The 17,713-nt window shown below is 40.5% G+C and overlaps 1 protein-coding gene across 5 annotated transcripts in view; it reads left to right on the top strand.

The window, feature by feature from the left end:
• The window catches only part of cemip (cell migration inducing hyaluronidase 1), a 168,730-nt gene that overhangs the window by 39,422 nt on the left and 111,595 nt on the right, over nt 1–17,713 (top strand). The window lies entirely within an intron of this gene.

Raw genomic sequence — 17,713 nt, 5'->3', positions numbered from 1 at the left:
GATCAGCCCATGCTTGTAACCCCTTCACATCAGTTCTCTGTATTAAAAGTATATTTTATGCATTTTGACTTTAGCTTTAGCTCTTTCCTACCTCACTGGTACCAAAAGTGCTTCATAGTGCTTCTCATTCACCTTCACAATCACACACACACCAACAGGGGAGCTGTGATGCAGCTGGGCTGTACTTAACAGAATCGCCTAATTTGTGGTTCAGATTCTTGCTCAAGCACACTTTAAACCAACAAACTTGGGACTGGCAGACAACAGATTAAACCATTCAAATCAAAAAAAGAAACACAAAGGTCCTTGTTTTGTCAAGAAAAAAAGAGTCAGACTTCTTTTTACAGTTTGTCAAGGTGAGCAGACAGCACTAAGAGACAGCTCCACTGGCTTATAGGATGTCCACCAAGCCCTTTAAGCCACCCATCTTTGTGCCAGGGGTCCTTAGTTTTTCCTAGTAGACATGCGTGCATGAAAACGGGACGTGTATGTGGTCATGACCATCCAGCAATTCAGCTCTGCACATGGCCACTGGCTGCAGGCCTTTTCCCTTTCATTAAACTTATTGAATCACTTAATGAGGGTTTACAGGATGATGGAGATGCAAAAGCAGAAAGGCTAATGCTTCAAAAGAAAGAGAAGTGAGAATCTATCTCTGCTGCCTTTGCCTCTTCCATTCCACTGTGATGGCTTCATTGTCTGTGATTAAGAGAACATTTGAGAGTGATGAACCCATCAAAGGAGCTTCTTATACGTCTGCTCAGCTTCCCTGCCTCTTTCCACTCTCCCTCGCTGCATCGCTTCTCCCCTAGGGTTCAGAGAAGAATGTCTGACAGATTGCCAGTGAGTCCTGACACCTTTACCATGCATGAGAAACTTTGTGCAAAGCTCTCATCTTCCCTGTGGAGTGTGGACTTACTCAAATTTGGATTTCACTGCTGGATCATCTGTAATAGTTTACCTGCACAGACTACTTATCCCAAGCATTGCAGTTTGATTTAGATTTGTCACATTAAAACTGGCAACTGTCTAAATCAAATGTTTGCATTGGCAGAATTTTCACACACTATGTTCTTATGCCTGCTGTCAGTCCAGTTTCTAATGCTATTTTCACAATATTTTAATTTACACAGCACCAAATAACAAAAATAATTTCAAAACAGAACCAGGCTCAGGGTGGGTGGCTGCATGCCTTGACCTATTGGAGTCGAAAACAGAGAGAAAAGAAAAGAAGAAGGAGAAAAAGAAACAACAATACATCCAGCAGAAACATACAGAGAGAGGTAGACAGAAAAGAAGAACTATGGGAGAAAGAAAGCACAAAGTAAATTAATGCAATAGTGGCATATAAATGCCGGGAAGAGATGATGAGAGGAGAGAGGGGAGGAGCTAAGTGTATCAGGGGGGCCCGTCTGCAGTCTAATAGCAGCATACGTTTAGTAAGAGCGGGTTCAGAATTACTGAGTCAGCTTTAACTATATGCTTTATCAACATGATAAGTTTTAGGCCTGGTGTCTGCCTCCTGAAACTGAACTGGGAACTGGTTGCACAGGAAAGGAGCTTGATAGCTAAAGGCTCTGTCTCCCATTGTTCTTCTGCAAACGCTACTCTTTTGTTATCAGTCTAGTATTAACAAAGTCCTGCCAGTGTCTTTATGATGCTGACCATCAGGGTGTGCTCTGTGGATAATGGCTCTTATCCAAATTGCTGATAGCTGCCCTCACAAAAAGGCTGAATATCTCTGACTGACTGTCTTCTCTCCAAATGCATATGATGGTACCTAATTCAAAGTTAAAGTTCAATAAAGTTGAAAGTAGGGTCTGTTTTTCTTTATAGTGCAAAAAAAAAAATAAAAAAATCCACTTCAGTAATTGTGTTTTTAAATCTAGATTCTTTAAGGAACATTGATTTAGTCAAAATGAGGCTGGATAAGATGTAAGGAATTGTCAAAGACATGCCTGAGTGTGCTACAGTGAGACTGTCCTTCAGTAAATGTAAAAATTGCAGCTGTATAGCTGGTATAACAGTTTGCCTTCATTCACTTCATTCACAAAGCAGTTTACGTTAAAGGATAAGCTTTTTTTTTCTTTTAACGGAGGTGATGGTGGACAACATGTACAGTCCTCATTGTGTGTAAAATTAGATTCCAAATGAACTCTGGCTACAACAATATGAGTGGAGAAATTACAATACCGAACGCTAGATACAGAAGTATTTTTAGTATTTAGTATTTTTATTATTTTCATTTCACGGAAACTTTTTAAAGAAAAAGTGTCCAAGTTAACGCAAAGAGGCCATTTTGTACAATAAAGAATGTGACTGGGTTAGAGCTTTATTGTAGATTCCCATAAACTATTGGAAATTTTTTTCGCATAAAACAGGGACTGTGGACTTTATTACTTCCATCCAAAAAGGAAGACTGATTACACTGAAGCAAAGCTGGTCAGTGCTGATCTGCATACCTGACTACTGTTTCAGGACAGACTGAGGAACAAGTCATTTAAGTTGTTTTTTCTAGAAACACAGGTACTGTATGGACTAAATGTCTGCACCAAGTCTATATCATGATAAGAAAGGTTTGAGCATGCTCCTTTTTTTCTTTTTCAGAGATCATAATACACCAAACAAGTCTCGCAGACTGCTGTGTGGAACTGTGTGAAAGCATTAGACTAACTAAAGCACTCTGACAAAAAGCTGACATTCAGATGGAAATTACAAACAAATTGCTCCTCAAAGTTGCTCTTCTTTCACTTTTTTTTTGACACTGCTACTAAGGTAAATTGCTGGTAAAATGCCAGCCTCTGCCTCCCACCACCACCGCCATTACAACTACTGCACTTTAACTGAGTCCAGACTGAGTGGAAAGTGCTTTTGATGGGCAGAGAGAGGGATGAGGCACTAAGTGACGAACGTGCTGAGCTTCAAACTGTTTTAAGACAGAAAGCTGTTACATTGCTCTGTTAGTGAACTCCAGCACTGAAGTATCCATTTGTGTGAGTGCTTCACTGAGTGTGTGTGTTGGGGGGGGTACACACACAAACAGAGACATAAGATGACACAAAATTTGTTCCCATCTGATTTTTCCTTCTTTCTTTTAAAAACCCAGTAGCATTATAGTGACAAAATCATTAAATAAATTGGTGCCGACATTTCAAAATGGATACACTTTGCTGCATCTAAGAATTCAATGAGCACAGCTGCTCAAATGACACAATGACACAATGACAAGTATTTATCCGATAGGTAAGCAACACACATTTGTAACAATGAAAAATGTGTGACTTGGGTAAAAATAACAAACTTTCTTCTACATAATGATCATCTACACAATTCTTTCCTTTTATACACAATAAGTGGGTCATCAGATCAGGATAGATGGACTGACTCAGGCTTTAATGTGCGTAGCAGCGACAGTGTAACAATGGAGCTAAAGGTGGCAGTGATGCGGAATGTTCCAGCACTAACCTCACAATAATAGGGTAATAATAGAGGGTTCAGCACAATCAAGTCAGGTGAATGTCTTTTTTTAGCAGTCATAAAAATCTTTCCAGTTAAGGAGTAGACATTTTGGTAAGTTAAAGCCCTTCTATCACATGTATAGATTATCTGTATTGATCACAGTTGGATTGCCGAACTTGTTGATGATGGATTCATAAGCTAATTGTTTTTCTCATTGTTTGGTCCTTGTGCTATGATTATTAGATAGGTGCCAGTGGAGCGTAGACAGGAAACATGAGGGAAATGATGGAGTATGGCATTCAGCAAAGCTCCTCAGCCAGACTCGAACCGGAGACACTGCACACTGTAGTTACTGTATGTGTTCTAACCCTGCAGTTATCTACAGGGCTGATTGTTTTGTTGATTGACTGTTAAAAAATAACTGGGGGAGTATTTTCAACAGGATTCAGAACATGGTCTCACATTTCCTGCCTTGTCCTCCCAGAGATATTCTGTGTCTCATACTGCGATTTAAACACCTTCAGAGTAACATAATATCAAATGTACCAGATTCCCAAAATGACCCTAAGAGACTTTATCATGTCCTGGAAGTAGAAAATTGACGTTACAGCCCCCCTAATGCTGTCTCCGTCCCTTCTGTTTCTGCCGTGATCACTGCCTGTGAGTCCATGTGATTCATGACACTGTAGAGATCATGAAAAATCAAATAACTATACATGTTTAGAGTTATGCAAGAGTTTGAAAGCTTTGATTTAGGGTCACAGACTGGGAGACCCACAACTTACAACAGCCCAGCTGTTTAGGGCTCTACCAATAGAGTAGATGAGTCTTTGTGTTAGGCTAAATTCAGTATGGACATATTTGATACTGGATGTTCATTATCTCATTTTCTTGTGATAAGTCTGGAACTTGACTAGAATTCACCTTTAAATTTAATTAGCTAGAAAGATACTACTGGATATAAATGGTTCCACAACAACTCACACTGCATGTCAGGACAAAATCAAGCCATAAAGTCCAGGCACCTTATTTATGAGGCACGTGTGAAACAAATCTGCACTGCTCATATTAATGCATCGGGATTAGATTCCGATATTCTTGTTTTTATGAGTAACTCATTTGGATTGATGCCCAGACTAATTACTTTCTTTGTAGTGTACTTGTACACATTAGAGTATTAGAATACATTTTAGAGCATGTACTTACAGAACTTTAACCTGAGCAAAGTATTTGGAGCATTAGTGCCATTATAGTGGAGTAGTTATGTAGGCAGTTGCACTTTTACTTGAAACCTAAGTTTGTGTATCTATGTCTTGTACAGTACTGTATGTCTGTGTGAATGTAAATGACCATAAGCCCTTTTTCCATCCTGTGTTGATTCATCAGTTTTCAGGCCAGTCCTCATTCTCCAACACAAGTCTTGTGCACATGTGCAAACACACACACGCGCACACACACGTGCACAGGGAGAGGCTAGATAGAAGAATGGTGGCAGTGATTAGTGGCATACTAAAAGAATAAAAGTCTTTTTCCCTCTTTCTCACACGACATTGTCATTCCTGCCTCGGCTGCACTGATTTACTGTCACTCTGACAGACAAGCAGCTCCTCCTACCTCCTAACATCTGCACTGCGTTTTAGTGTGTTTGTTACAGAATCACACACACAATTACACACAGACAGTAGCTAACACTATCTCTGCTTTTGCTTGTTGCCTTGGATCTTCATGGCTGTAAAGGTAATGGCATGCGGGTTTTATAGGTGGTGAGCTCTATAAAAATACCCTCCATGCCACCACCTGCATCAGCCCTGAAACTTCTACCCACCTGCCTTTGAAGCAAAAGGACTTTCTGCCTTTTTAACCACACAAAGTACAGTTGCACATACCTGACAACAGACACATACCACACAGACTGGGTGGTTTTACATTCATAGACCTTTGTATTCAGCATTACATTTCAGTTTCAGAAAGAAAGTTTTAAAGAAGCGCTACAGGCAAAGTACAATTTATAATTATTGCATTATTAGAGAGTGTGTGGGTGTGTGTGTTAGGTATACAGTCGAATAACAGCACAGTGCAGTTAGCATTTCAGATTTCTTCAAAAAGACCTAAAAGCATCAATCTATTATCTTTAACCATTTATCGTGTTTAGTGTCACTGGGGGCTGGAGTGTATCCCCGCTGTCATTGGGTGAGAGGCAGGGTCCTCCATGGACAGGGTATCCAGTCTATGTCAAGGCCAACACAGAGAGACATACACAGACAGAGTCTGATGGCCTGTAAGGCCCCACACCACCACCTACTCTGACAGCAGGCTCAGGGCCGGATCTAGAGCTTTTCATTAGGGTGGCCAGAAAGTTACAAATGGGTCATTTCTAACTCCAAATACAGTTTGGTTACAACTGCTACAAAATTCTAGTATGACAAAGTTTTCAAAACCACTGAAATGTACATAATATCAACACTTTGTCTACTGTATTTATAATGATAATATTTTTTTCCTGCTTCTGATTTGGTCAGATCTCTTTGTACTGAAAGTTCTACAGCAGGTACCAACCACCTTGTGGCCAGTGTCACCCCAGTCCACCCATCTTTGTCCACACCTTAGCAGCTGTCCAGATGCAGTCTTGAGTATGTCTGACCGTATGTCGTACATTAACAGAAGTGATGCAGTAGTAAGAGATCTGGAAACCTTGGCATGTGTTCTAAATGCTCAAAATGCATTTTTAAAAACTAAACGTCTGTTTGATTTTGTCTATTTGGATGTTTGCACCACATTGAACAGGGCAGTGGGACTGTGAGAATGAGTTGAATTGAATTAGGTGAAGGCATCTTGTATACACACTGACTTTACCTGATGAAGACATGATGCTGAACTGTTGAAACTGCACAAATGAAATTGTCTCGGGAGCATGCGCAGAATTAATCTCAGCAGTGTACACATTATTCCAGTGCATGCTCTGTCTGGTTTAGCTGAATGATGGAAAAGAAGGGTTAGATACAGGAAAAAGGGAACAGCTGTAAGGTAAAAATAGCTTGAGTCATAGGCTATTGATTCCTGTGTATCTATTTTATTATTGATTTTCTGTTGTCAGAAAAATCTCAGCCTATTGTGTGACCCAGATGATCATGATGATGACCATGCTGCATGTTGGAAAAATTAATACCGATTACTGTTAATTAACTTCTTTTAGGCCAATAAACAATGGATTGACCACTTCTAGAAATTCACTGGTCTTCACCAGGCAGCATAGTTTGCTCAGTTACTGTGTAGTCAATGGACAGACTGAAAGAAAGATCCATTCGTCCATTATCTTAACCAATTATCCTGTTGCAGTGGTGGTGGAACTGATCCCAGGCATCATTGGGCGAACTGCAGAACACATCGTGGAAAGGCTGTCAGTCTGTCTTAGGGATGATACATAGGGACATATGGAGACAGACAACCGTTCACACCTATGGGCAAGTTCGATTCCCCAATTAAACTAATGTGCATGTCTTTGGACTGTGGGCGATATCTGAAGCACCCACAGGAAACTTGCGCAAGCACAGGGAGAACATGCAGACTCCACAAAGAAAGGCCTCTGCTGACTGCCTAATTTTCATATCAGTGATCCCAAGGCTGCAAACGTGAGGGCAACAGAGCAGATGCAGAGCTGATAAGGATTATGGTGCAGAGCCAAGCAAGACATTTATGGCTCAGGGCCTAATAACTGGTCGATGTGTCCTACTTGGAAACATCTTTGCTTGGTGTGATAATGCACCTGTCACTGCGGCACCTGGCAGGTGGTGCTGTTTGGACATGTTGCCATATGATTGCTGTGAATTGCCTCATAATGACTGACAGTTTGATGGGTCATGCTATTGGCTGACTGACTTAACAAACAGGCTGGACAAAAAGAAAGGGGCCCCAGTGAAGTCTGTTCCTTTAAGGCACACATTTGAATACTGAGATGGAGCCTTCCTCAGCTCCCACAATGAAACCTCCAGAGCAGATTGGTTCTGTTTAATGGCATCAACCAGTTAAATGGTAAATAATCTGCACTTATATAGCACTTTTCCACCTATTGGTATTCAAAGCACTTTGCACTGCTTCTCATTCACCCATTCACACTGATGGGGGAGCAGCTTTGCAGCTGGCCAACGTTAAGTGATCCACTAAGTTGGGGTTCAGTGTCTTGCTCAAGGACACTTCAACATGTGACTGGAGGAGCTGGGGATTGAACCAGCAACTGTGAGATTGGTGGACAACTGCTTTACCTCCTGCACCAAAGTCGCCCCAGTTGCTCTTAACAGGTGAGTGAAGCTAAACAGATTAAAGCCCAACATCTCCCTGTGTTTAAGGCCAGTGAACATTCTCTAATTTAAGCCATAATATGCCATCTCCTCTGAGGACTAAATGGGATTAAATTATTACGCTTCCGAAGATCTCTCCCTACATGGGTATTACAGAGTCTTTGATATTACTGTACAAAAGCGGTAGTTATGTACAGAAGAAGGAGGAAGGCAGTTATGTAAAGAACATTTTTTTGCAGTTTTTATAGTTAAACCTCTGGATACCTAAGGGATTGCTATTTTTAGTGTATTACTGTGAAAAACAATTTCAGTGTGTGCAAATGTGTTTGCCTCCTTGGATTCATGTCCCTCACTGATGGCTCCCAGTAGCTGTAGCTTGGCTGCGGCTGCTTCAAATTTGTGTGTCAGGATGTGTTCTACATTATGAATATGTGATGTGCAGAGGCAGTCGCATTACAGGTTTAAAGATCAACAAACCTGTCAAGTAGGGGAGATTTAGCCAGATTTATATGGATAGAAAAATATTCCATCTTCTGCTCATGACAAGCCAGCTCAACAATCCAACCATTTCATTGCTCACTTTCACACGTTGGACTTGCTAATATAGTGTGTGTGTGTGTGTGTGTGTGTTTGCTTTTTAAAGGCTTCCTCTCATCTACTTTTCAAATGTTGGAGCATTTGGCGAAGCCACCATAGAAACACAGCACATGGAGATGAGGTGATCTTATTAAAAACCATTCGCAATGTTTCCAGGAAAGTTATGAGAGTAGCTCCCTGCTGTGTCAGGAATCATTTATCAGGAAATTGAGATTTGTTAGCTGTTCCGTCACGCTTCTCATCAAGCATGTAAGAAGAAGTAATTTTGCTGTGCATGCAGGCCGTGGGAGGAATAAAATAAATAAGAAGTCAGTTTGTTAAATGTTTTGTTGGTTTAGTCCTGCTACACCTCCACAAAGCTCAGCATATATTTCCTCTTCACCTCTCCAGTCTGGCTTCTTCTACACACCCACTCACGGCCACAGTCAAGCACAATTTTGCAGCTGTGTTGCATCTTTCCATGGGAGCAAGCTGTGAGATGGCAACGTTTCAGGTCATCAGGAGGAGCAGAGCTCCAGCTTTACAGGCAGTTTGGCATCAAGCAGGCATGTTGGTGTGACTGCTACATGTTTTGGTCATTCGAAGTTTAAGTCAGATTTTAATTTGATTAGCCTGAAAGGTTGGAAGGACGCTGGAGAGCTATACTCCACAGACTGTGGCCCCTGTGACTGACCTTAAGAAAACACATAGTATTCCCAACCTCTTTAAGACAACAGAGGAAATGTCTGTCCCCTTACCCAACTTTAATATCTTTATCCATTCTCCTTGTACTCTCTCATTAGAGGGAGAAAGAGACCACAACAATGTTTTAAGTGAGAACTTGTCAGTCATCCATCCTCCAGGGAAAATACTTCAAGAAGCCAGGAGATTCTGTGACCTTATACAGTCATGTTTGGATCAGGAAGGTCAGCTTTAGTTATAAGAAAGTTGTCTGTGTGTATACACACAGCTTCAAGTTTAGGTCTGATTATAATCACCTTTAGACAAATTCTATGAAAATTGCACTAAGCAACAATGACTTGATCCTACTATAAAGTAATGTGACCCTGACAGGTTAAGTGAATAACACAGTATATACAGTAAATGTTTTTTGAAAGCATCTGTTATTAGACATGGAGTGAACAGTCACTTCTCGAAGTTGATGTGTTTGAAGCACAAGCAATTGGCAGCTGTAAGGATCTGCGTAACTCTGACAAGAACCATTTTATTGACGGTTAGTGGACTGGATCAGGTCATGTATGGTGCTCCCGTCCACCCAAAGTGGCTCAAGGAAGGACATCTAAGGCTTAATGATCCTCATCGGGAGTTAAGGGTACCCTGTCTTATCCCATCCCACAAAGGAGCTACGGTAGCACGAATAGATGAAAAATTAAATGTTGGCTACATGACAACGAGACACAGCAACAGGATGGGAGATGTCAAAGAATGTTGCAAAGCTATTGTTGGTTGTTTATCATTTATTACAGTGATAGAGAAATAACTCCCTAATGACCCTGGAGTCAGAGCTATTTAGTCATGATTAGTGAGGGAACAGAGGACAAAACATTTAAACCCAAACTTATGACCACAGTAGTTACTCTTTAAGTAGTACGGCTCTCCTGACTATGAGACATGACCTGCGTCATCAAATGACCAGAGTCATATGGAAGCTGCTTGATGTCACAGACAGGTGGACGTGTCTTTGCATTTGAAATAGAAATGTCTGTGCCTTTCTAATTATATAGTTGCAAAAACGATCTTCGGAAACATTCCTTACACCTGCCACTGCTTTGTGCACAGAGAGATCAACATGGTTAACATGAATAGATCATACTGAATTAGAGTCGATAGATGATGGAATATTCTCCTCCGTGGTAGAAGCAAGAGCTTTGTAACAATAAGAGCCGACTTGTGTTTCAGCTCTCAGTGTGTCAGACTGAAGGGCAGACCAGGGGTTAAGGAACATTCATGTTGTGTCAGGGTAAAAAATGAGTGTGCAGCTCCAGCAGATTCCATGGGATGGCAGGTTAGTGAAATGGGGGGTGGACAGGGGTCTCTGTGGCAGAGGGCAGAGCTGAACGCTTTGCAGCAGTTTGGCACTTTATGCTGCGTGTGCATCCAGTGTTATATGAACATCTGTCACTCCTGATCCCGTTCTGACAGCACAGCACTGAAGTTGCTGTTCTCTGTGTTGCAAAGTTGTCCTTTCTTTTTGCATCAACAGTAGAAAGAATTTCTGTGCCTTTAACAAATGCACCATGTGGCTGATACTTTCTGCTTTAATGATCTATGGCATGATTTTTTTTTATGATGGAAACTTAGGACTTAGGCAGACATGCCACATATAGTGCAGAAAAGTTATAACAGACTGATTAGATGGGCTTTTGGTCTTCGGTGTGATTTGTTGTCAGAAAAAGAAGTACCACAGTTCTCTTCCCTATTATTTAAGATTTAATCCCTGCGTGATGCTTGGTTCACACCTCCAGTTACTGCTAGTGACAACAAATAGACTGCTCAATTGGTAATGTGTGTGTGTTTGAAGGAAAGCCGGCTATTCTGTTAGACGGCAGTCTCTTTGTTAAAACACACACCAAGGACAGCAGCGTGACGATCTTTGAATTCTGGACTTGTCTTCATGTGTGACAGCTCTTTAATGTGAGGCTGTAGCCTGGATGCAGTGTTTGTTGGCGAACACATTTGGGGACTCTGTCCTAGTTAACAGTGAAGCACCGCAGTGGCCGTGGATCTGTGTGGCTGCCTTTCTTGGCACAGCAGGTGAGACTGTTAACTCTACAAGCCTCTCTCAGTCTTCCTCCTCCTCTTCTTCCCCAGTCAGCATAACTGCCGCACCTCACCAGGAGAAAACCTCTTAATTGGAAGACATAATTAAACCAAGTGCCTTATATATTAATTTAATACATCAGTGGGATCCTGCTGGCTGTGTGCTCCGTCGACCAGGACCGATAATCACAACCGCTAAGTGAAAGAAAATGTCACAGGGCAGCAGGTAGCAGAGCCATTTCTCATCAATACGGATTATTATCAAAACTGAATTCAAATGTGGCTGGTGTTGAACAACCGCGTCAGAATAAGAGGCTAGTGAGCTACTGGGCCCAAAAAAATGCGGAATTATGTGGCTCATCGAGGAAATTCTACAGAGGGGAATATTTTCTGGCATGTAACCATCCAGTATCCAGTTCTCATAATCCAGTCATGGTGCAAACACGAACTACCCAGTTGCAGAGCTCAGTGTGAAAATCACAAATAAACACTGAGAATGTTTACCTTTGTAACAAAATGGAGAACGATCAGCCCCTTGTCTGCCTCCAAGTGGATATACTGTACATCAGATGCACAAAAATCCTTCACATGCACAAAATCCACATACATTACAAAATGTTACCTGTGTTTAACCATTAGTTAATGGCATGTATAATGAAGCCTCAAAGAACACACTGATTTGTGCAGTGAGACTCTCTGATGTGGTAAATGTCAATCTTGAGGTGTAAAGATGTCCAGTAGAGACAATGTAAAGTGGGTGAGCTGTTGCTCTCTTTCGTTTAAAGGTGAGCTCTGCTCTTGGAATAAAAGTAGCCTGTCAGTCCTCCATTCCTGTCTTACTGTGATTGTTTCTGTGTTTGTTGTCCCTGTTGAAGGCTGGACTGCGATGGCTCATAATGGCTAAAATGAAAGGCAAAGACATTACAATACATTAACTCCAGTGCAGACATCACAGACACAGTAACGAAAATTATCGAAGTGTAAGATGGTTGAGATTAAGATTAAAAGGATGTAATTCAGCCACAATAATATAGTTCGTTTTATCTTCAGAGCTGAACGCTCCCCTTCCCTCACAGCTCTTTTGATTCCCTGTATTGTTTTTGATCTTGCTACATTATTCTTCTCCCTACTCAGCATCTTGACAGCATCACTGAAGGTACGTTCAGTCACGAGCAAGGAAAAAAAAACCACCCTACACCAAACCCCAGCACCTTGCCCCCACCCCAGCCACCGCTAATGTCAAATAACTTTCATCATTTGCAGTGTGTGTTTCAATTTCATCACACTTACATTTTCAGTTGCTGTAATCTCTGGGCTGTGCAGGCACCGCAGTGTGACTGCAGGGCTCGCTGAGAATCACACACACCATGCGGTTGTTGATGCTGCCGCCAACTTTAATGAGGGCATTTCTACCCTTCCCTCTCTTCAGTGCAACTCTTGAGAGATTTCATCATTTCACTGCAGTGACAGCAGGACTATTGGGAGACATGTTGGCCCGTCACTATGTCTCACCTTGCTGCTGGTTCACCAGCCAGTATATGTCAACACTAAGCTCCTTATTTTGTTTAACCCACACAATTATACTTTAATACAGAAAAACCACATGTGCAATAACCATGTTTCTAGTTGAATCAAGTTAGATTATTAAACATGGCCTTAAGAACGTAACCAGACCCTCTAGTAGTGGTACTGTAGTAGTATTTATAACACGTGTCTAAAGTCAGTTGACCTTATTATAGAGTGACTGAGAGGCAGGAGAAAGTTATGAATGGATGAGTCAACCAAACACAGCTCTCATCCTTAGATCTTTTAACCACGACCAGACATTCCCTAATTTGAAGATGCCATATGTATCTTAAGCTAGTGCTTGCAGGACACCTTTATCTCCCTGATCAGCTATGCTCTGCAGCTCTCTGCCCAGCAAATTCATGTAGTCCATCCATCCATCTATCTATCCATCCATGCAGTCATTAGCCGTAAGCACTTATCTTGCAGGGAATTGGAACCTTTCCTAGCTGTCATTGGGCGAAGAGGTGGGATCAGCTCTTCAGTCTCAGTACCAACATAGAGGCACATAACAAAGAGGCAACTATTCACATTCACACTTACGGTCAATATAGACTCACCCATTAACTTACCATACAATGCATGTCTTTGGACTATGAGAGCACTGTGAGAACGGCTGCAGCCAGGAGGTGAATGTGAACAGGTTTCCTTCTTTCTGTGAATCTGTTTCACTAACCACTCATTCTTCTAGTCGTGATTCTGAAAGTACAATGTATGATGTTGTTTTAATTCGCACAGAAATCAGAATCCTCATTGTAAAATCTTTATAAAGTGAGTATTTGCATTGAGAGCTCTCAACATCAGTAATTTCAACAACACCGGTTTTTGAAAACCTCATGTAATTAGTGTTAACGTATCATTTGATTCGATTAGTATCAAAGCACAATTTTGCGGCAATGGTCTGGTTTAAATCATGCATTTTAAAGAAAATATTATATTGGCCTAAATATGCAGACCATGTTAAACTTGTTACATAAGGTGCTTGTTTTGCTTTTTGCTCAAGATTAGACATGTTTGTGTGTGAATGCACTACTAAATATGTGTGCATGTGTATGTGTGTGCATTCCTTTGTGACTGAGTGCATTCACCTGTGTCTCACCACATGTTTTTGTGCTCACGCTAACCTTGTTAAATGTACCTGGATCAGGTTAAGGACATTATGTTCAGTATGTGACCGTGTGAATTTCCTGCAACCAAATCCAGGCTGCTTTTCAGGAAACACACACACACACACACATTGTTGCTCCTTCTACAGCTGTGAGGACCCTAACTGACATCATACACACCCTAATAACCATCACAACCCCAACCCATATCCTTTCCCCAACCTAAACCTAAGTCCAGCGTTATCCCTCAAACTAAGTCCTAATCCTTAAAAACTGCCCCAAAACATCCTCACAATGACTAACAATTTGTCCACACAAGCACTGAAAAACATCTGCACACACATACCAGCCCCACCCTCTCCTGTCTGTTGTGTTGAGGCAGGTCTGTTATCAACTCTGGCTTACTGGTTGTTGAGTGAATCATATTACCTATTGTCACTACAGGCCTCAGGATGTTGCTAATGATATACGGATTTTTATGACTGTGGACTGAGCTGCTGTCTCTGGCCTTAGTCTTTTTGTAGCAAAAAACCTGTCTGTTAAAAAGTATTTTATAGTACAGAAGAAAAGAGAAAAATGACTTGGACAAAAACATGAAGAGGGGAGAGGTCAAATTCAAATAGTGTGCTGTGGCACACATTAGTAAAATAATGCAGTAGTTACACAAAATAATAAGATTTATGTGGTAGATGTCACTGCAGAACAGATACAATAAAGTGTAAAAGAAATAAATTGATAAAGAAAAGAACAACATTTGTTAATACAGTATACTGAGAATTGTTAAAGACAGCAAATTTGTATGAGAGCTGGTATCAGCTCCAGCCAAGCTGAGTCGTGTTGTAATATTGCACACAGCTGAGGTAAGACCCAAGGGGAAGATGTGATGAAGTCGGTCATTTCTGCACTGATTAAAACCTATAGAACTCAGGTGTGTTTGTAACATTATTTAGGGTTTGGCCTGTCTAGAACTTTGTTTTGTACTGTATAAAAAGATGGAAGAAAGTGCTTTTCTCTTTGTATTTGTGTTCATACCATTATTTCTTCCAGGCAGTATGAACCATTGTTAAAACGATTTGTACTGAACTTGCAAAAAACCAAAAAAAGCACTTGGTTTGAGGCAGCACTACATGCTGCCATTGTGTGTGCATCTGGATGGAATTTTTTAAGGCTTCTTCACAGAAGTATTACATGTACTGTGCAAATACCACAAAAGTTACAATGGAAATGCACATGAACGAATTTACTGGGATGAAGGGGATGAAGACGTATTATAATTATTATTATCTAGCAATTGACACAAGATAATATGAGTCGTACGCTTTCCTTAATAATGGGAGTGTAACAAAAAGGGTAGATGCTCTGGAAAGATGGATTTAAATTTCTGTAATTACAATGCAAAACTCTGGAAACATAAAAACAAACAACTGGTGCAGCATCTCACAAATAAATGGCAACAGGTCGTATTATTATTATTATTATTATTGTGTAATTGTGTATAAAAAAAGAACATTCCAGAAATGCCACCACTTTCTCTGAGCCTGAGCTCAGTTAAAGTGACTGAGGTGAAGTGGAAAACTGTCCAATGGTCTGATGAGTCAAAATTTGAAATTCTTTTGGAAAACAATGGACACTGAATCCTCTAAGTGTTAATGATATCTGCAGGTTTGTAAGCAACAAATGATGCCATCCAGACATCTTTTTCAGAAATTCTCTTATTTATTTCAGCAACACCCTGCTGCACCACATCCTGGACATATTACAACAGCATGGCTCAGTAGAAAAAGGGTCCAGATGCTAAACAATATGCAGTGACAAATATGACAAAGGAGGTCCTGAAATGTTGAGCTTTATCAAGCAAAAATGGAAAAAAATTCAGTTCTCAAACACAAGTGTTAAATAAAAAATAAAAATAGCAAACATGGCAGTTTCCCAACTTGCTCTGATTAAATAGGAAAATCAACCTTTTTTGAATAAACAACTTTGGAGGGTTTCCTCCGGTACTCTGGTGTATGCTAGGTTAAGGACTTTTAGGTTTTAGGACACTGAATTGTCTGTAGTTGTGAATGAGAGTGTGAATAGTCATCTGTCTGTGTTGGCCCCGGCATAGACTTGAGCTCTGTCGGGACTGGACCCTGCCTCTCGCCCTATGACTGGGATAGCTCCAGCCTGCTTGTCACCCGACAGAGGATGCGTGATGGATGAATAAATTCTTTATTTACATTTTACACTCTGTCTCAACATTGCTAAAAATATCGTTGTCTGGGCAGTGAAAGGACACTATTGACAAAAAAAGTTGTGCAGGAAAAAGCAGGATTTTGACAAATGAGTGGGACATATCTTCCTCACACCAATTAAGATAATTCTTCTTCAGAGAGAAATAAAATAACTGCAGAAAATAGAGATGGCATTGATGCACAGTTTTGTTGCTTATAATTCTCAGGCCCTTGAAAAGATTTTTGGTCAATTTCCTGTTTGTTTTACTCTTGGTCTAATTCACTTAAATTGAATTATAGATCAGTCTGTGTTTGTCTGGCTGTCAGACTTCATACACGGAATATCCACTGATCACACTGCATCTCACAGTTTAAAAGCTCACATTTATTGAATATGTGAACTAGCAGTACAACTGTAGACAAAGTGTCATCTGTTTTTGGATACGAGCACTGATGTGTATGCTTGCAGTTGACTTTGTTTATTGCCAGGTCTTTTAAGCGGTTTCCCTAGTGCCTGTGCTCCAGTTGCTCTGCTTGTACCTTCCACACAAAAGGCTGTTAGTAAAGACTTGTTGAGATCTCAGCCAGCACAAAGCTGTGACACAATAAGGCTTTTGTAAAGGTTGAGCGCTATTTGGAAAGGAACACAGGAGCAAAAGTGACCCCCTCAGGAACAGTCCTATAGCATTCAAATCCATTAAGTCTCATGAATGCTACAAAGCCTCCTTGGTTGTTTTTTTCTTTTTTTCTTTTTGTAAAATAACAGCATTAGAATCTTCTCCACTATTTTTTGTTATGGTTTGTTTTGTTTTCCTTTTTTTTTTTTTCAATGTTCATTTTCAAAGAAGGCTCCATCCACTGCAATATTTACTCACTGGCAGGTAGATTGTTAATGGACAACTGCAGAAGCTACCACCAAAATGTACCTGGCTGCCCAACTGATTTCCCTGATTATTAGGACTCTATTTGTAGTCTGTTTCTGCTCATACTCAGTGATGGTTAAACCCTAATTAAGGCAACCTCCATCTGATTGTAATAGTCACAGTCAAAAGTCAGTTTTTGTCAGCGAATACATTATGTGTATTATCTAGTTTTAAAAATGTGTTTCAACTCATTTGCACAGCCAATCTTTTAAAATAATTTTAGACCAAATCTACGTGTTTTTTTTTTTCTTAATTTGCTTGTGTTTAGTTAATTTGCACGTTTTTCTGAATTTGCAGTGTGATGTCCTCTCAGGGCCATCGTACAAAGCTTAACTGTCCGTATTTCCTTGTTAACTATATTAATATTCTATTCTTTGCTGAGGCAATGCTCTCTTACAGCCACTTGTTGTGCTCTTGTAAATACAGCATCAACATGGATCTTTAAGGCACCAGCTGTATGTGCAATGCATTCAAAGTATAGGGTCACAAAGTACAGGACTTTTCCGCAGGTGACTGGAGTTCAAGCCAAGTTTAAAATTGCTGTCATTGCAACCAGATAATTGACACGTGTGACATGTAGCCCAAGCCCTGCTTATTTATTTCTACACCTAACTTTAAGATCTTTGTGCCCATTTCAATCAAACCACTGTGTTTGCAATGATATGGCAAAAAACTGTTTTACAGCAGTAAAACTGACATTTTGGTCGTATTGTTAGAAATGTGATCCAACATTTTGGTGACAACAGGATGCATTTTACCTCCCTTGGTGCTATTTCAATGAAGGGTCTTGTTTG

The sequence above is a fragment of the Channa argus genome, chromosome 2 (assembly GCF_033026475.1).
Source record: "Channa argus isolate prfri chromosome 2, Channa argus male v1.0, whole genome shotgun sequence".
Taxonomy (NCBI): Eukaryota; Metazoa; Chordata; class Actinopteri; order Anabantiformes; family Channidae; genus Channa; species Channa argus.
Note: the sequence above shows the minus strand (reverse complement) of the source record. Positions and strands in the feature narration are given on the sequence as shown.